This window comes from Chinchilla lanigera, unplaced genomic scaffold (genome assembly GCF_000276665.1).
Source record: "Chinchilla lanigera isolate Chin_1 unplaced genomic scaffold, ChiLan1.0 scaffold00003, whole genome shotgun sequence".
In the NCBI taxonomy this organism is placed as follows: Eukaryota; Metazoa; Chordata; class Mammalia; order Rodentia; family Chinchillidae; genus Chinchilla; species Chinchilla lanigera.
Window position 1 is genome coordinate 28421844 of NW_004955404.1, and position 20881 is coordinate 28442724.

Here is a 20881-nt window from a genome sequence, read left to right on the forward strand (position 1 = left end):
ATTCAGGTATTCTTTTCTGATAAAACTGTTCAACCTAGCCCAAAATGCCAGTCTTCACAGCCACTAGGAAATGAACAGTAGTTTTGAGTCACTGAATTTTGTGGTACTTTGTTATGCAGCAAGGGCTAACTGATATACACTATATATGTTTAATCTCCTTTCATAGCCTATGAAAACACAAAACTTGGGAAGTAATGGTCATTAAATAAATTTTTATTGAATAAGTAATTGATTATTGAACAAATAAATGAATGGAATAGTACAGACATTTTTTCCTTAGCCACATTCCAATTTTTAAATAAATCTGTCATTTCTTCAAATGTTGATTTTCTACTCCACTGCTATACTACCTCACGTTTATCTTTTTAATCATAATCACCTTACTTAATTTTAGTTTTTCTGCATGCATTTCATTAGATTATGAGAAATTTGCTAGTTATCTCTGTATCTTTAGTGTGTATATTTTCAATGTTCCCAAATGATTGCTTTTTGAGGATTTAAAAGTTTGAAATTTTGAACTTAGAAGCAGGATGGAAACTCTATAGGGTGCAGCAGCTCTAAATCCTGGATGACAATTAAAATAATCTGAAGCTTTTAAAAAATAACAATGCTCAGTCTCATCTCAGCAATGAATTGAGAAGCCTGGTGTGTGTGCATGGCGTGTGTGTGTGTGTGTGTGTGTGTGTGTATGCATGTGTGTGTGTGTGTGTGTGTGTGTGTGTGTGGTGTTTTAGCTAGGCTATTATTGTGAAGCCAGGGTTGATCATCTCTAAATTTAAATATCTGCAAAATTTAGTAGTATTAGCACCTGAGAAATTGATGCTTTCCAGCAACAAGGAGAACCTTTGAGGAAATAACTTTGATTCATTCATATTCAAAATTTTCCTAGTTAAACATCAGTGATAATGGAAATGTACTGTAATAAGAATGCATGAGGCAGTATACACTACATAGAGCAATTGGTAACAAAATTGTGTTATTATTTGGTATAAATTCACTATCACTTTTTAATCAAAGCTATAAAATAATTCTTACAGTTTAAAAATGTCCTTGATAAATGCCAATTTCATTTTATTTTAAATTAATAATTATAAGGCATTATAGTGTTCACATCTTTGTGCTGAATTTGAACATTTGAAAATGTCTCGTTTTTGTTCAAGAATAGACCATTTAGAATAAATCACTCAAGATTTCTTCTCACATGCGTATTTACACTCTAAGATCTCAATTTGACAACTTTAAGCTCTATATTCTTATTTCTTAAACAACCAAAACACATAGATTGATTTTAACACACTTTTTTCCCACTTGAATTCACTATGATTAAAAGTTCACAGCCTTGGTTACATCATATAATTTGAGAAATAACCAACAATGTCCCTGGTGATTAAATATTCAAGTTTGCAATTATTTTGTAACTTTTGTTCTGCTCTTCACTCACTCTAAAAATTATCATAAAATTTTGAAAGATGTCCTCAGTGTAGAATATGTCCATAAAATATTAAATATTCAATTTTCCTCTATCATGGCTTGAAAAATTCATAATTACATGATGATCCACATAATAACTCATTCTGAAAAGTCATATATGGCACTCCCTCTGTGACTGAGTTAATAATTTACTGCTGTGTGGGATTTTCACTCTGCACTGTTAGTCTTGGGAACATTTATTAAGCAAATGTTCATTTGCAAAGATCAGGATGTGAATGAAGAGGGTAAGAATTTAATGAGGAGTGACAGACAGGTGAACTGATTCCATATAGAACTTTGTACAAGGGAAAGCAGAGAGCTTTATCTTCTGTTGCCTCGATAGACACCTGAAATGAAATATAGAAGACAGAGGGCAGGGGGGAAATGATGCTCTCCTGCAGGGGCCAACCAAGGGATAAATCAAGGGAAGGGAGGAATGCAATTCAGGTCATTTGAAAAGATTGCTCTGAATATGACGCTTTGAGCCTGTATAGCAGAGGGGATGCTGATTTTTGATTTTAAAGCCACTAAATGCTGCCAGATATACTATTTCACCTTTTCTTTTTTCCCATTTGATATTACAGATTTTCATTGACAATAGCTTGAGTGACCAAAGCGTATAATTGAATGTTAAGCAGACAAAGCCATTTCCACAGAACTGGTTATGTTGGGGCTCAGACTGTCTTAAAGGGGTTTTTAGGAAATCTATGTCACTTAAATAAAGACCTAAAATTGTGATGTAACAAGGAGAAATAAGCCTTAGAAATGAAAAATCCCTATTCTTCATTTGGGTCAGTTCTATGGAGATACAGGCAACAAAAGTAAAGCAGTTGGTTTGATTTATTGGTAATCACATCAGATAGGAGGCTTATAACTTTACCTGTCTATGCTACCATGGGACAGTCTTGGAATTTTCATGGTGGTGATGGAATTGTCACAGGGGCTGCTAGGGAAAACCAGCCATTGACTGGTTTTATTCATTGTTGCATTAAGTTTTGGCTGATACATGTTGAAATTTCATAACATGAATAGTTGGTAACTTCTGTACCCTCAAAATTCTTTTGGAAATACGATGAGGGTACATAAATACATAAATGAGTAAAACTAATATAAATTTTCAATACAAAGTAAAATGCCACCCTACCTACCCACATACGATCTGAAAATTATTAAAGTTTTATGTACAGTCACTGGTTCTAGTAACTTCACACTCCAGTTTTCTCACTGGTAAAAATAAGTTATCAAGGACAGCCAGAGGAGGTCTCCTTTTGACACCAAGGAGTATATTAAAAATGTTATAATTTTCTTGACTGGAAATAGGTTTGACTTGGTTTGTTTCCACTTTTTAACTTTTTACATTTTATGTCCTAGATGTTGTTGAACTTTGCCTGGGTCCTGTGCTCTTGCAAAATAGCGAAGATTATGTCTTACATATAAATATATCCATACACACTGATGTCAGTGGACCCTGGTTAAACTCCTGGCTTGTAATGGCACGCCATGTGACCTTAGAGATGTGACAAGGACTCTGAGCTTGCCACCTCAGTTGTCAAAGCATGCATTGCAGACTGCAGAAACTTCAAATTCTCCCAGCTTTCACATTCATGGCTACAGAATGATGCTGGCATTCCATACAGGCTGACAGAGGCAATTGTAAACTGTTTTTCTTTTTGCTGACATATATCTATATATATCTCTATATATCTATATATATATCTATATATATATATGAGAGAGTATATTTACTTTTTACTTTTAAAATCACTTTATTGAAGTATAATTGACATACAAAAAACTGTACACCTGGGCATGGTGATGTATGTCTATAATCCCAGCACTTGGGAGGCTGAGGCAAGAGGACCACCATGAGTTTGAGGCCAGCCTGGGCTGCAGAGTGAGTTCCAGGGCAGCCTGAACTACATGGTGAGATCCTGTCTCAAAAAAACAAACAAAGAAGAAACCACCCAAAAGCCTGTACATATTTAATGTTTACAACTGAATGAGTTTGCAGATAATTATACATTTGTGAAACCATACCTTAATCTAAGCTAGAAACATAATTATCAGCTCCAAAGATTTCCTCCCATCCTCTTTATTTATTATTATTAATATTTATGTATGATTAAAAACACAACATACACTATAATGCCTACAGTTAAAAACACTGTTTTGTATGCTTTTATAATGCGTTAAGAGGATAAATCTGTGTTAGGTGATCTTATCAGATGTAATGTTCTGTTTTGATTATTTTATCCATATGAAGAGGTTATGAATTTTAAATTGGAATGTTTATTTTGATGTTTCTTCAGAAATATATGGGATAAAATGTATCTTTGGACTTTTATTACCTGGAGATGTTACCATTTTGACTAACAGTGCATATAGTACCATAAATTTCCCTTCTATATGTTGAGAATAGTACCTTTTGCAGTGGTATAGTTTACAAATATTTGGAATGGAACAAGAGCCTCTGTTATATTTTGAATGCCCTTGATAGCATTGAGGAGGTGGTGAAATACATCAGTTACTTTATTCTGCATATATTTATTTAAGAGGAAATAAAAATAGTATTTGTTTAGGAGTCTAAATGAGTTCAATCTTTTCTCTTTAATCTCCTTGCTTTGTTCTCTCACTCTTTCTCCGTCTTCACTTTCAGATAGTGTAGAAGCTAAATTCTAACTTGTCCTGCCTGAAACAGACACTGCGCCACTGGTCCAGTTTGCCTATATTTCTCACCACCATCCTACAAAGGCTCAATTTTCAGGACTGAGAGAGACTGGAGAAAGATTCATAACTGAGTTCTATATATCATAACAAGTCAATTTCCTCATCAAAAATGTTAGCTACTGAGGTCTAAATGAGGTCACTTTCAAATGCCATGCAGAAATACAGTGCACAATGGTCTATCTTAAGAAATTCTTCTCACTATAAATTTCAAGATGAAGCAAAGCAGAATTTTAATCACAGCACTGAAAAGAAAAACTGTTTCTCTTTTGTATGTATGTATATACAGGATAGATAACATGGTTGTTCTTCTATCTGCTGTTTCTATGCTGAAAGAAACTGTCAATGAGTCTTTGGTTGACCAGTATTGCATGTCTATATCTGTTTTCATGAGAAGCCACTTTGAAGATATCAATATGTAATACAACCACCATTGTTAATTCCCTACCACTTTGTTTGTAACTCTGTATTGTCTGTATTGTGCTTGTGATATGTTGTAAAATGTTGTATGTCTGTTAATGTTTCCCTCCTTTTATCCTTAAAATAAAAAAAAAAAGAAAAGAAAAACTGTTTCTCTACTTAAAAAATGGTTATAATGTGAACAGCATAAACAGAGGATGTTGAGAAAAAATTTTCTCAGATATCAGATACCTTAGCACATTATTAGTATCTATGCTTGCATGGTAATACCAGAAGAATGAATATGTATATGTAAAATACCCCTACATATATAGCATTAACTCTCCAACAACACAAAGTATAAATTTGTTACTGCAGTAAAAATATTTTGTAGGACAAGCAAACTGGAGACTCTACTGAGTTGCTCAAAAATTATTTGGTTAAAGGGTAAATACACCTTGTACATCATAATGAAAGTCTTATAGGTAGGGGTGGAGATTAACACTTCAGGCTGTCTCCAGAATATTAATAAAATTCAATATATTTTCTAAAAGGTATAATTTATATTTTGTGGAAATGAGACCCTTTTCTAATAAAATTCTTCTGTCCTTCATTCTGTTCATATAATTTTGCTATAAATCATCCTGTAGGAATTTTCCCCCCTAAATATTCATCTCAGGGAGAACCTATTTAAATAAGCCCTCTTAGCAAGATCTTTCAGAATTAAAATTACACCAAGAGCAATACTTCATCCAATATATTTCCTTCTATAGAATGTTCTTCTGCCTAAAATAATATTTTTCTTGAATTACATTATGTTAAAATTGTTGATTTGAGGTAACTTTAATGTCAAAGAAGAAATTTGTTAAAAGATCAACAAATTATCTTTGATTGTTTTAATTGTGTCATTTTTGAGTCTGTACAGTTGCAGTTCTGTTCTGTTCCCCATCTACATATATAGTGAGAAAAACCTAGGGGCATTATTTCAGCTTCACCACAAAGAAAGAATAAGAAAGAAGAAAAATTATTGCAAGACATACCAGTTTCCTTGGTTCCTGGTAAACTAGAACATTATGCCCTTTCGTACTCATTTGAAGCTAATTTTACTTCTTTGTCTGGTAGTCATTAGAATAAATTATTTTATTTTATGCCCCACATGAATATAATAAATAACTTAATTTCTTAAGATGCAAGGTGTGATTTGGAGAATAGACAGTCTTACTAGACATTCATACACATGCACACACTTGTAAATGTACATACTCATACACATTACATGAATACCAAATCCCATGCAGGGTCTTTTACACAAGGGTGTCCTGTAAGGATGGTTTCTTGGGTCAGACTTGCTCGCAGAGCTCAAAGAAGCTTTCTGATGGTGCAATTCACAAATCTCTAGCTTTGAAAATGGTTCTTGGAAAGGAACATTCTTGTGCTTCATCTATTTCACATATGTGACCTCTGAGGTTCTTGGAAAGGAACATTCTTGTGCTTCATCTATTTCACATATGTGACCTCTGAGGTAAGTAGGGCAGGCTTTATTACCTCCATTTTGGACTTTGTATGATTATATGGCTCCGAATATTGATTTCTGATGCAGAGACGTGACTTTTATATGACATGACAAAGAGTCGACTTTCTGTCAACTAATTCCTTTATCCTCTTTGGGGTCTTTCCCATTAACTCAGTATTAAGTTAGAGATAAACCCTGGCCTTGGATTAGAGGTATACATTTATTTTTTCTTATGGGGTGTATTCAGGACATGTGAGAGTGTTTTCTGGATGCAGTGAGATTTCATTGTGTAAAGAATGGGGAGAGGGGCTTTTAATGTGTAAAGAGACTGACCACCAGTGCTTGGAATATCATCTTAGATAGCAAGAAGAAGCTCTGGAAGCATAGGAACTGTCAGCTTTGGGCTGATTGAGACACAGGGTGACAGACAGTGATGGCAGAAACAAGCTGAAGGAGTTGGTGGTACTCAGGTCATGAAGAACTCTGTAGATAACTAGGTTGAATTTCATTGTTGGATGTAAGGAGGAGACACAGGTGTTTTCAAAAGGAGAATCGCAGGAGATTTGCTTTAACAAGAGGGCAGAATTGATTGTAGAAGGTAAGGGGTAGTGGATGAAACAGAGGCAGGCAGACCAGTTACTGCAGATCCCTGTGAGAAATTATGAAGAGCTCTGAAAACAGCTCAAGGATGGTGACCATCTGAGAGACGGAAGTAACTCTGGACTCTTGCACCTGCTCTACCAAGAATTAGTCTCATCAATACCAGTAATTTCCTTCAATACTTTGCCCAAATTAGCCAGCTTATTTGTCCTGAGGAAATTAAGAATGTTACCAGCAATAACATCAGTTAGAAGATTTTCAATTTCACCTAATAGAAATCCAAGTAAAAACAGCTTAAACAATAAGGCGAGTTTATTGTTTCAAGAAGTTTTGAATTAAGGCATCAAGTTAATTAGCCAAGACTGGTTAATTCAGTAGCTCATTGATGACTTCCTAGATGTTTTTTAAAAATGTGAAAGGGGGTCTATCAATCTTTAGTGTGTGGGGAAGCTGACCCCAAGCATTTGAAATATCACCTAAGAAGCACAGAGGCATCTTCTGTCCTTAGTGTCGTCTGTCTCTTCCATGCCTAAGTCTCTTCATGGTCTCAGGCAGGTTGCCGCAGTCCCGGGAGACACTGGCCACCTATGAACCAGGCAGTTGTTTAGCAAACACCAAATTTTCCAACACCCTGATTTTGGACTTAACCCCTAGAACTGTGAGAAATAAACTGTGCTGTTTATTGGCCACCCAGATTATGGTATTTTGTTATGCAGCATAAGCGGACTAAAATACCATCTCTCACAGGGTTTACAGACCACAATAGGCTTCTGGGACACTAGGAATTTCGTTGACATACTTCCTTCTCATTGAAGTCTTGGTTCCTCTAGGTTAGCTGACATGTGAGAGGCAAATGTATTTGTAATAATATAGGAGAAATATAATTCCTGTCCTTCGAGATGTCAGATGTGCTGAGTTCATGTCCTGTGAATATTGAAGAATGAATTCTAAGGGCCAATGAAGGTTAAGGGTGGGGCAGGTTTAGAGAAAGAAAGATAGATCCTGAGAGACAAGAGGGGTCCTGAAAGTGAGTTGCCACCAAAGCCCATTGTCAGGGGTAATTTATACAGCACAGTCACAATGTGGGTACAACAGGAATCAAGCTATAATCAACCTATAGTGTAATGGCAAGCAGAAATACCAAAATGACACCCAAGATTTGGAGGCAGTTTTATTTATACACTGATTGGGATCATTCCCAGAATATCAGGCCCTGATCTCTGGTGGTCTAGGGCTTTTATATGATGCACAAGCAGGAGGTACAAAGGAGGTACAAAGGCGAGGCAGTTCTGATTAGCTAGCAGGATGAGATCATTGGTTAAAAGGGTAGATTAATGATCATCAGTTCACGAAGCTTATACATTGTATAATGGTACAAACAGGCATCCTGCATATTTGGTTTCACTGTCATGGTAATAGCGGTCAAGAAAATAATTGCAAAGCTATGAAGCAGTTACAGAGCCAGGCGGTTTCAGAAGAACAAAGTTTTAAAAAGAACAATTTCTCTGGTACAGTTTTTCCCTTTCAATAGAATTATAAGTATAGCTGCTTCGCTAACATAGTTCCAATAGGGAAATGAATCACATAGCAAAGATACATGGAAAGAGCAAAGGCGTTTTTGGGAAGGGATGGGTCCAGATGATCTGGGCACTGAGCTGGGTGACGGATACCTATCTGGACTTACTGGATCAAGTGATGCTAACTACATCGCAAGTTATCGCTTATCCCTTAGGAAGACATGTAGATCTGGCCTTTGCTTCTTCATCTTGAGGCCTGGGCTTCTTCAGATGCACCTCCAACCACATTTCGGAAGTGTTTATTTTTGTGCTGATTTCCCTGAGAGCCCAATTCCTCTCTGACTCTATATTAGTTTCTACCTAATTTAGCTGCCTATAATAATAAGATATGTGTCTATCTTGGAAAAAGGAGAAAAATGTTTAACATATCTACATGATCCCTACTCTGTCCTATAAGAGTGTCATTTCTTTCTATGTATAAAAAGGGAGTGCCTATTACTATAGAGTAGTACTATAGAAATAAATATGAACATTTATTACTAACTTAGCTAGCAATGTATTTATACCAAGGAAGTCTTTACTTGGAATTATTTTCTGAGATAAGGCCTAATTTGTGAATTATCATTAATTTGTGCTCAATGAAATAGTGAACACCAGAAAGTATGGTGTGCACAAATGAAAGAAATCAAAGGTCTGGAAACTCTGGCGAGTTTCACCTGCAGAATTTAAGGCACTGTAAAGTTTTAAGTGGTGACAAAACTGCTGGCTGAAGATATATAAAACATTATGTTGATAGAAATCAAATTATCCACATAAAGTTGCCTTAAGTTCTAAAGTTTTGTGGAAGTGTTAGCTCTTTCTAATTTATTTTATTCTTTCATTCCAGATGCCATAAATTCATCCAATGATCAAAAGTATTGTATTAGCCTCTTCTGAGAAGTTCTCAAAGCTGAGATGAAGAATTTCACCCACCCTAAACATACAATGTGTACAGGTTTGCTGACTCTTGTGGAGAAAAGAACTTTCAGGATATCTTAGTAAGTGGCACCAAATGGGTTTATTAGGCAGAGAGTTTAGTGCACACTTAAGAGTAGAGTGTGAGTGTTCAGAGAAATGAGATGCACTGCAGTTTGGAACTGGGAATCTCTTTGTGCTTTTTGGTGGTGGAAATCTGTGGAATTTGATAACCTATAGGCTTGGTCTTGTTGGGGAGGGGGGATTATCCACCACAGCTAGATAAGAATCTATTCAGAGGAGAAAGTCTAATTTACAGGCAAAATGGTGGTCTACTTCCAGGTAAAAGAGGACAAGTTACAAGTAAAAGGAGAAAGACGAAATCCTTTTGCAGGTAAAAGGGAATTGTCCAGGCACATTGTGTTCTGGGAGAAAGAAAAAAAAAAAATTAAACTGGGCTCCTGTCCTAAAACTTCAGTTTTTATTTTTAAAATTATAACTGTCTTTATCTCCTTTCTGTCTTTGAAAAAGATTTCTTCTATACAGCCTCAGTTTGAGATGGCAGATTGCATGTCCACACAGATGATGAATTCTCTAACAATGTGGAGTCCCACCTGAATAGATGTGTCCCACAGGATTCAAGGACAGCATGGATCTCCTTTTTGGAGCTAAACAAGATATTCCTTTAATGTAGATAGTACAACTGGGACTGATGGACCACTCCCTTCCACTCACCGGAACCTGGGAAATATCCCAGGGCCAAACCCCAGGCTGACCTTTGTCCTAAAGCTTACTACCTGGACATATAAGATAAGATGCATGTGTGTCAGATCCTCCTGAGTGACCTACTGTGACCCTTCTTCACTTGGAGCTCATTGAAGGTTCATGCATGTGGACTGTATCTTATATATCCGAAAAGAACAGTGAATTATGGGAAAAGGCATGCGCTATGGATATAACTGACATGACCCAGCACCCTGTTGATCATGTCATTCATGCTCTGAAAGACCTCATGAAGGATTGCTGTAGCTTAGACAATATTTTAAATACTTAAATACAAAGCCAACAAGTGCTGGTGCCATTTTCCTCTCTGCTAACCCAAACCTGCTCACTGTGAGGATACTGTTGCTTAATTAAAACTTTGTTGCTTTTCCCTTACGTTAATGCCACATCCAATACTTTGTTCCTTGTGCAGAAGAACCTAGAAATATGCTTGTGAGACCCTCCCCCATAGAAACCCCCCCAGGCTTGAGCTGTCTACTGTTCTGAGAAACACACTAATTTTCTTTGTAAAGCTTTGTTCATCTGTGGGGTTCCCTTCCCGACTAAGAAAAAAAAAAATAGGCTGAGGAATTGGCTGTGAGGTGCCTACCTGGTAGGTTTGGTTTTACATAGTGAGAACCGGATGTCCACCAATCAGCTGCAGTGGTCCTCACTGAGTGGGTGCAGAGGCAGCTCCTGGAAGTGGGTTGTACAAAATCTGGCCCCCTCCCTGATTCCATGCCCCCAGGACCCCAGTGATCCCTGCACACATCAAAGTTAGAGGAGCACTGAGCTAGACATGGAAGGACACTTGTAGTGTCATACTGGGAACCTCTAGAGTCTCTGATGGAAGCAGAGCAGTTCGAGTGGTGCCTCCTGCCTGGGCTGCTGTCTAGAGAAGTCACCAAAGCCCGGGGGGCGACCAAGTACGGCTACTTTGGATTAAAACCAGTGGTGTCTATTTGAAGGCCAGATGTGAATTTAAAGTATGAAGATTCATTCTCCCTGCTTAAAACCAGGGAAGAACCTACCTTGCCCTCCTCTTTCTCAGTGGTATCACCTTTGAAAATGGAATTGCACATACTTTGCTTTCCTTTAGAAAGACTGTGAATCCTTTTGAAAAGCGTGTAGGCCTTTTGTCAGCTTTAAGACCTAGTAATGTCTTTCTGTAGGATCTGGTAGCCAGCTCTTTGAAACGTAATCCTCAAGGAACAAATGCTTCTCTCTTAGCTTTGTTGGAAGATAGGAGCCTGATTTATGTAGATCTTGTTTCATATTGCAACACCCCCTCATGTAGTAAAGACAGCAGTTTACTTTTCCTTTGGATTAAGACAGGTAACTGAGCTGGTGATCCTGATTATCAGGTGAAGTCAGGGTAAGCAGTGGGAGGAGTCCTCTCATGTGAAGACTAGGTATTATTTATCTTGAAAAGAAGTATGCAATGGGTTGCTTCTGGAAAGCTATATAAAAGGGAATAATTCTTTGCTGTTCCTGCAGTCTCTCATGGACCATCTATGGTGTGCGTTACATTCTGGTTTAACAGTCACTGTTTTCTGTTACAACCGCCATTGTGGAGAGTTTTTCTGCATGGCAGAAGATTTTGTTTTTTAATTATATTTCCTCACCACCAAACTGTTTCAGTCATAAATTATTAGTATCTTATTTATTCTGCCTGCATTTTATAACCTCTTCCTTCCTTCCCTCCCTCTCTTTTTCCTTTCTTCCCTTCCTCTCTTCCTTTCCCTCTCTCTCTCCCTCCAAACTTCCTTCCTTCCTTTCTCCCTCTCTAGATACCTTGATTCTTTACTTTTTATCTTATGTTTTCTTTTCTCTAAATTGGTGTTTAAATCTACTCCTCCTTAGCCAAATTATCCTGAAGAGAAGGCACAGAAGATTTTGTGAGCAGATGTGGGTCACAAATGTTCTGGACAGAAGTGACGGCATGGACCTTCACAATTAAAACATTAACTTAACCCTAAGTTTGTTTTTCTTTGCAGTGAAGAAGCTTTAGGACTTGGCCCTCTGGTGTCCAATCCAGTATCCAATCTTGTGAAGTTGGAACAAAGAAAGTTCTTATTCACAAAGGTATGCATTTATTTGAGGAGACTAGAAAATGTATATAGATATATGATTTATATATATGGGGTTTTAATTCAGGAAATTATTCTCAGCAACTGTAAAAGGTCATTAATTACATTATATTGTAGCATATCATATAATATAAACCATCAACTGTGTGTATGAATATATATAGATTTATATGCATTTATCTGTCAACTGTCAAGGTATATGTCAGGAACCATTTTATTTGTCATTTTTAGGATATGAAAGCGTTCATTTGAATGCCTTCCTGTAACTGTGACAAATTCCATGTGCTAGCAAGCAAGGGAAATGCAAATTACTAACATTGTTAACTTCTAAGGCATCATATAATACCCACCCAAAGAGCATAGTAGTGAAACAGTATATTTAAAAATCTTCACTAAACCCACAAAACCTCTACAATGATTTAAGGGTGCAACATTATGATTTCATTTCTATTGCTACAATATAGGAATTGATCAGCAAATGTTGCTCCTAAGTATTTGGCAGGGAGGAAGTTTGTGGGGAAAATACTAGAACTAGCTAGTTTAACCTAGAGTCTGCACAGCGTTGATGCCCTCGAGCTCCTTAATAAGCAATGGCAGCAGCATTTCTGATTGAATCCTCACCTTTGTCAGTATCAATACATACTTAACCTTTTGAAGCCACAATATGCATCTGAAGTAAACAATGAAATATTCCCTAATTCTCTCAGAAGGCTAAGAATCTGAAATTGTTTGCACACACTGTGACTTAATTTCTGAACATTTTCACCCCTGATATTTTGACCCTGTCCTTGCTAGAGAGCTAAGAAGTGCTTTCTCACTTAAAAAATAAATATAGGAAAAGCCTCACATTTTGCATAACCATAGACACAGTTCCATATATTGGAAAGCACTACCATCCTGCATCTATGGAAAAATTCTATTTTCTTCTACAATTTCAAAGCTCTCTAGTGTTACTTTTCTTAATTAAGCTGGGCTGCTCTCACAATTCAAAAAGCTTCATTTTTTTTCCTGCTTAAATTAAACTCCCTGTGCAATGCAGTGACCAAAACAAATAATCTATGACCTACAAACAAGACACTTGTGTTCCCTGAAGAATTACGCTCTTGTTTCCTCTAGGTTATACATCTTTGAACCTCTCTTTGCTGTAACGACCTTCTGGTGCTCATTAGCATGCTGATTACCATTAACACAGCTATAATGCAGCAATTTTCTTGGTGTATGTTGAGGAGAAATGCTCATCTGAATGCAGTCAGGGGACAAAATTAACTGCATAAATCTACAGCACAAACTGGATCTTGTCCAACTTTGCTCGAGTCATCTTTCCTCTCTTGGTTGTGACATCATCATCTAGATTCTCACTGACGGCTTAATAAGTATCTCAGGGTTTCATATTTAATTTCCTCTCATCTCTATATATTACATTTCAACTTAATTTCAAGAGTGCCTGACCACCTCAGTACTTTGTCTCATAATATATATTTACCTTTAATCTTTTAACAGTGTCCCTTAATGGCTACTTTATGAGATTTCTTCCTACCTATTTTACTTTTTCATGTCTCTTTCCCCCACATTTGTATCTTTAAAAAATATTGGCTAGTAGAGTATGATTTAAGTTTAAGTACTCACATGCAGTGATACATCTATGGAAGCAAGCACAAAGCTGGGTATGTTAGTGGTGTGTATTTTTGAGGAAGGCATAACTATTATTCTTCTGTGAGATAGTGTTCCACGAATAGTCATGAAAGGAGAGGCATCTTAGTGCGGATGTAGTGGATAGATGAGGCCTGGTCTTCTTCATTGCGCTGTCACAGTTGTTCAGTGGCCTTTTGATGACCCAGGGCTTCAGGTGTGAACTGGGGAGCGCTGACACTCAGCTTGCAGGCAGTGAAGCTGATGAGAAAGCGGACATGGCACTCTCAGATTCTTGCCCAAGCTTGTTCACTGAGGGTGGATTTGTAAAGATTATAGCTAACAGAATAAGCAAATGGCAACAAGGAGATTTTGCAATTTGGTTCCCTCAATGCTTGTGAAGCTGGAATTAAAAGAAATACAACAGAATCACAAACACTATTAAAATAAAGCAAGAGTTGATGTTATTACAAAATAAATAACTGTGAATAATCACTTTAAGAAGAAAGGAAAAATATTGTGCATATTAAAATTAAGAATGGGTTAAAATTCAAATATATATTCTTCAAACATGCTGAGCTCTAGTCATTTTAATTTTTAATACTATACAATACTATCTACTTTGCTTTTCCAGGTGAAAATAGCTAGCTGGAAAGCCTCATATGCTGTTCCATACCTGTAATCCTAGCAGTGAGGGAAGCTGAGGCAGGAGGATCACAAATTCAAGGCCTGCCTGGGAAACTTTGTGTGACTGTTTCAAAATAAAAAATAAAGAGTGTGTGTGTGTGTGTGTGTCTGTGTGTATACATGTTTGTATGTAATATAGCTCAGTGAGAGGGCCCTGGGTTCAATCCCCAGTACAGAAAAGGAAAAAAAAAAAGAAAGAAAAGACTGAAGCCAGTCACAGTGGTGTATTCCTTTTACCCAGATACTCAGGAGGCTGAGGAAGAGGATGGTTTGAGCCTAGGAGCTCAAGTCACCTTGGACAACACAGTGAGGCATTATCTAAAACAAAACAAAACAGAACAAAACAAAGCAAAACTTCACCTCCTGATCACTTCCTAGCACTTCTCAGTGTAGGTAGAGTTGATAAAAGGTTGGGGTAAAGAAAAACAAATACTACTACAATGTTGCTTCTCACAATACCCTCTGATTTATTCTACATTAGCACTAATACCAATTACTGTGGGTACTCATAGAAGGAAGAATTAATTTTGACTCTTTTCTGTGGACATCATATTGAGAAGGATGACACAGAGGATCTGGAACTGTCTTAAGAAAAAAGAAACTATGGGAGTTGAGTTTTGTACATGGTGTAGGTTTTTTAAGGCAAAAAAGCCTGGTGGGGGGAAACTCTCCATATGTTGACTGCTATAACTGTAGAAGTAGAATCTCTGCATGTAAAAGAAGAAAAGAACCTCAAGATCATTCCTCTGTTACTCACCCCATCAACTTACGGATGATAGAAGTGGAATAGATGATAGGTCATCAGGTTTGCAACCATATTACCAATTCAAGGGATAAAGAACTTCTTAATGTTCCAAATTTCCACTACTCTACAAATATAAAAATTGTAACATGATGGAGCAGACAAGAAAGTTTGTTATAACCTTCACAAAACAGTTGAATTTAGTATATAAAAGCACTCTAGTTTCTGAAAGTCACCTCACTGAGATTCAAATTTTGCGTTCAATAAGTTCTTCAAGTACATCTTTTAATAGAAAACTGATTGCTTAATTGAACTAAGCTCTATGTATGACTCCTCCCTCCTGCGTTTTCTCTCCAAGTATTATTTCTGCAGTAAAGGCAGCTAACCTCAAAAGGTTATTTTAGCTTTCCAGCCTTCTCACCTGGTTCTCAAAAAAAAAAAAAAAAAAAAAAAAAAAAAAAAATCATCTGCTTACACAAAACAGCTCCACTGACGCCCATGGTATTCTACACACTGTCCACATCAGACAGGCAAACTCTTTGCCATCTAGACAGTCACACATATTTGCTTCATGACAATCAGAAGTGGTTTTCCCAAAACAGAAACATGTAAAATACAACAGAAATGATTATTCTCACTATTCCGGAAGCCGGCAGTCCGAGGTCAGGGTGCCGGTGCAGTCCGATCCTGGAGAGGGCTTTCTTCCCTGCACTTCCTGCTTTCTGTGCCTCTTCCTACAAGGACACTGATCCCATCATAAGGGTTCCACCCTCGTAGTCTCATCTAAACCCAGTTACCCGCCTCGGGACCCATTTCCAAGCTCATCACTTCAGGAGTTAGGGCTTCAATATATGAATTTTGGAGGGACACACACAGCCCAGTCCAAAGCCATGGCGGTGCTACTTCCATAAAATTGTATAACCTCTCTGAGCCTCTACTTCCCTCCATTATAAGGGGAAAATAATACTCCATTCATTTGAGATTGCATGATAATAACATAATAGGTAGATAAGTAAAAGCACCTATTAAAGATGTTGCCTGATGAATGGCAGAGAGTGGATAAATATTAATGTCCTATCCCTCTTCTCCCTGCCTTTTCCCTGCTAAAGGTGCAAGTAAAATATACTGAAAACCATCTACCATAGTGTATTATGATTCATTCTGTTTTAGCAATATGGAGAAAGTACTGTGGATGCTCACAGAAGGAAGAAATTTATTCTGATTCTGCCCCTTGAGCTGTGTGAGGCTGTGGGGGAGAGTCTGAAAGGAGGAGATATTTGAATTGGGTTTTGAAGATGGGGCAGAATTATCCTAGACTGAGAAGATGGGAAGACTCTACAGGCTGAGCAAAGACATGCACGCATGATCAGGCAGAGTTTGTTTGTGCAATCTGCTGGTATGACTGTGAGTACCTTCCTAAGGATTTCAATGCTCTCTAAGGTGACTTTCCCCCCTTCAAAGCTCCATACCATATAGATGAGCTGTAGCTATCTACAGGTGAGAGAAACATATGCCATATATTACTAAGTACACCTTGGGAAGCCTCCTGCAACATGCTGGCTTTTGGAGTTTTAGGAATAAATCTCTTCACTGGGATATCCAAATATGAGCAAGCACTTGTGGCAAATTTCAGCCTTTTATATAGCCTGATGGATCTCTAAGCAGCTGTTTTTTAAAATATCCTTGGAAAGATGTCTGTTAAGGAAAATTTTTTGCACATTGTTTTGAATGTTAGCAGATCCCTAATTAGATGGGGAAAAAGTTTTATTTCACAAGTGAAGACTAAAGTAATAATAGTCTTCACAAGTGAAGACTAAAGTGATAGAGTAATAGTCTATTACTATTATAATAGACTAACATAACTTAGGCCACCCTAAGTTGTGAAATTTCTTTTTGAAATAAAACAAAATATCAAACCCTTCTTTTTTTTTCTTAAAATAAAACAAAAAATCAAACCCCTTTTCATTCTTATTACAATGATAGTCCATATTGGCATTAAGAACTATAAAATGCAGAAAAACAAAGTAGAAAAAAATATTCTTTCTACCCAAAGAGAGTTAATGTTTAAATTCTAGTGGATTATATACTCTTTCATCTTTAATTTATGAGCACCATATTTCATCTTTTTTACATAGGTAATCTGTTTTTACTGGACTTTTTGGAAATAAAGTATTTCCCAAATATAATTTTGATTATTTAGTATTTTAGTGTAAGATTGTACAATAATCAACTCTACCCAGCCATGGTGGCACACACCTGCAATCCCAGCACTTGGGAGGCTGAGGCAAGAGGATTGTTGCGAGTTTGAGACCCACCTGGGCTACAAAATGAACTCAAGGACTGCCTGAACTGCATAGTGAGACCCTGTCAAAAGACAAAAAAAACAAAAACAAAAATAAAAAGACCTATATTTTTGTTCATTTTAGTTTTCTTAAAGGAGTTCTATGCCATCCTCTCATAGGTTGTGAATTTTGCACAAGTTAATTAAAGCAAAGTTCTAGAAATGCAATATTTTAATTTATAGGTATATACACTTTAAAGATATTTGATAAATATCATAAGTTATTGCCTCTGAAGGACATACCAACATACAATTTGACCAGAGTTTTTGATTAAGATCTGTTTCTATTTTTTTCTAACATTGGATACTAGCAATTTTCCTTAAAATTGCTGGTTTGATATATTCTTTTAAAGAATAAGCTACAATAGGAAAGGACTGTTTGAGCTTTAAAAGTTGGAAAACTGGAGAGAACGGAAAGAGATAGAAAGAAGGGCTTTGCGAGTCCAAGCATGCAGCTTGTTTAATTTACATTTTTGCCTAGGGTCAGCCCTAAATTGCGAGATGTGTGTGCTACATTTTATTGGAGAAGTTATGACATTTTAGAAGTCTAAAACAGAACAAACAAGAAAACAAAAAAATTTCCCTATTCCTCTATTTTTCTACAAATAGACTATTTTTTTCTTATCAGAGTTGCCTTCATTATTGCAAGAAATAAAAGACATGTGATAGAGGTCAGACTTTGGCCTTTCTATAAAAAAAAAGTCTTTGGCCTTTCTACCAGGGGTACCCACGCCCTCTCCCAAGACCTCTGTGGAGGCCGGCCCAATTCTGCAGGCAGGACTGCCTGGTAGATTTTTGAGATGTAAATTTTTATTTATTTGATGACAGAAAATAATGGGAATTTTTAGGAGGTAAATTATTGAGGTGATGATGGAGATAAAACCAACAAAGAGGAATTTTAAAACAATGATGTTTGTAGGTAATGTCACTTTATTCACTCATGACTTACTAAATCATGAATCCAGAGCTGAATATAGAGAAAGGGCTTGTGCCTTGAGGTTGACATAAATTGCAAATAGAGTTGTAATGTAATCAAGCTGACTATTTATGGCCTGGTGTAGAATGTGGGAGGGGCCTAGTTACAGAATAGGTATGGTCATGAGGCAGAGACCTGATCACTCACCATGGTAGTTGTATAACTTTGACATGTGGCTTAATCCCATACCACAGTATCTCATTGTAAAATAGCGATGACCAAAATCCCCTCAAAGGTGTGGGGATTAAATGACACATCTGTTTAGTGCTTAGAAAACATCTGGGTCATAGTAAGTGGTCATGAAGGAATAGATGTACATACATAGCTGTAGCTGACTGAGGTCTCAACAGGCTAACTACACTAAACATTACACTGTAATCTTTTTCAGTTAAATTTAATTATGTCAGTTTGATTGATTTCGGAGCTGTCAAGGGAATTAGTAAAGCACACTTCTGGGTATGTCTGGGTGGGTCACGGAATGTGACTTTTAGTACTATAGCTGGTCTCTTGCCCTTTTTAAACATTGTTTCTCTGCGCTGCTTCTCCATTGCTATGAACTGAACACCTTTTCTGCACCATGCTGTTCCTCCATGCTTCTCCTTTGGAGTCATCTGACCAGGGACTGAATTCCTTGATGTCATGAGCCAAATTAAACCTGCCCTTCAGGTTCTGGGTATCAGGTGTTGTGTCCCAGAGACAGGAAAGCTGACTAACATATGCCCCAGGTGTCAACAACATGTGAAATGAAGCAGCTACATTCTAGTAACTGCTTCTTCATAATTTGGTAATGTTCACTAATTACAACAAGATGTAAACAAAACCATCAAGTTCTCACACAGAGGAAAAGACACAATGTCAATCATAATCCCCCTACTTGAGATTTGAGCCCATTTCAACCAGAAAATAGATCTTGGTGGAGACAAAAATTACAGACAGCATATTTGCTTTTAAGGAAAGATGGGATTTCCTACTGGCTCTCAGACTAAGATGAAAGATAGCTGATTTCTTTTTTTTTTTCAGGGAACAAATTAGGTTTCATCAATTATATAATACATTTTCAAACAGTTTTATCCATTGATATCACAGGAAAGTGAGAATTCTGGCCAAATGACAAATCAGATCCTAGAAAATGAATCCAGATACAAAAGCATTGAACAGAAGGCTGGAAACAATTGATGCATGAGTCAGTGATACCCATCTCTAGATTAATGAATCAAAGTTTTTGAAGATGGTATGATAAGTGGCTAGATTCCAAAGCATCAGTTGCTTCTTCTACCCTTCCCATTGTCTAGCAGGGCTCATATGTATCATGCTCCAGAGCTACTCCTGTCTAATTAATTCAAGAGCATTGCATTTCATTTTATTACCATATCTTTAATATAACACTCTATAATGCTTCAGTATAAAAAGAGTGGAATATTTTCTGTGTACCAACCAGTTTAATGTGTAACTCCAGAAACAGTCTATTTCTTTCATCAAGAAACCATTCTCCAAAGATAGAATCTTAGTATTTTCATAGATAGTCCACATTCCAAAGATGGCTACCTCAAAATACATAGTAAACTGTCCAGAGTTCAACTAACACTTGAGATAATGTTAAGTCACATAATGAAAGTAAAAAATGTGTTGTCATTGTTGAAATTAGTGGCTTGTTACTTAGCATGGTTATTGTCAGAGATGGGCTCTTACTGTGAAGTTAAAGCATAAAAAACATGTGAATTGGTCAACATATTTTTTGAACAAAGATTGTTTGCTTGTTTATTTATTTATTTATTTTATTAGTAGCCCACTATCTTCCCTTTCTCCTGCATGCATAAGGATTAAGAATCCTGTATTGTCTGTAACTATTACTTCTAAGCACAGGATTTGCAATCCCAAATGGTCTTGTCCTACAGGTTTAAGAGGATTAGTGTTTGCCTGCTAAGACTTATTTATTAGTGTTTGCCTGCTAAGGTGATAGGAATTTGTTTCTAGAATATAGTCCACCTCAGAATTGTCTAAAAGGGCACTGAGGTTATAGGATAGACTGGAAAGTGGTTACAGCCTAATTTAATAATGAATACTTATTTAATAAGTGATTAAATGTGTGGAAGAATTGGCCTTGGAATGGTGTTCATTGGTAAAGTTTTGTTGTGTAGGAATAGCAATAGAATCCTGTCACTTGCATCAAATTTTTCAGAGACTGTCATACCTATCAAAAATAAACTATGAATTTTATGTGATCAGTTGTCTTAAGTAAAATTAACATGCTTGCATACTCTGTAAGGTGTCCCTTTCATTACTTTGTTTAGTTCATTCTACTTGCTCAAAAATGTTGACTGTAATCATGTAGATCATCTTACCACCTCTGATTAGCATTGCTCTTATATTTAAGTTTTTAAAATTCCAATATTGTGTTCTTTCTTTCCTCTGGGTGCACTAGATCCAGTGACATTTGGTTATGATGAATGTAGAATATGCAGCCTTTGATTTCCCCC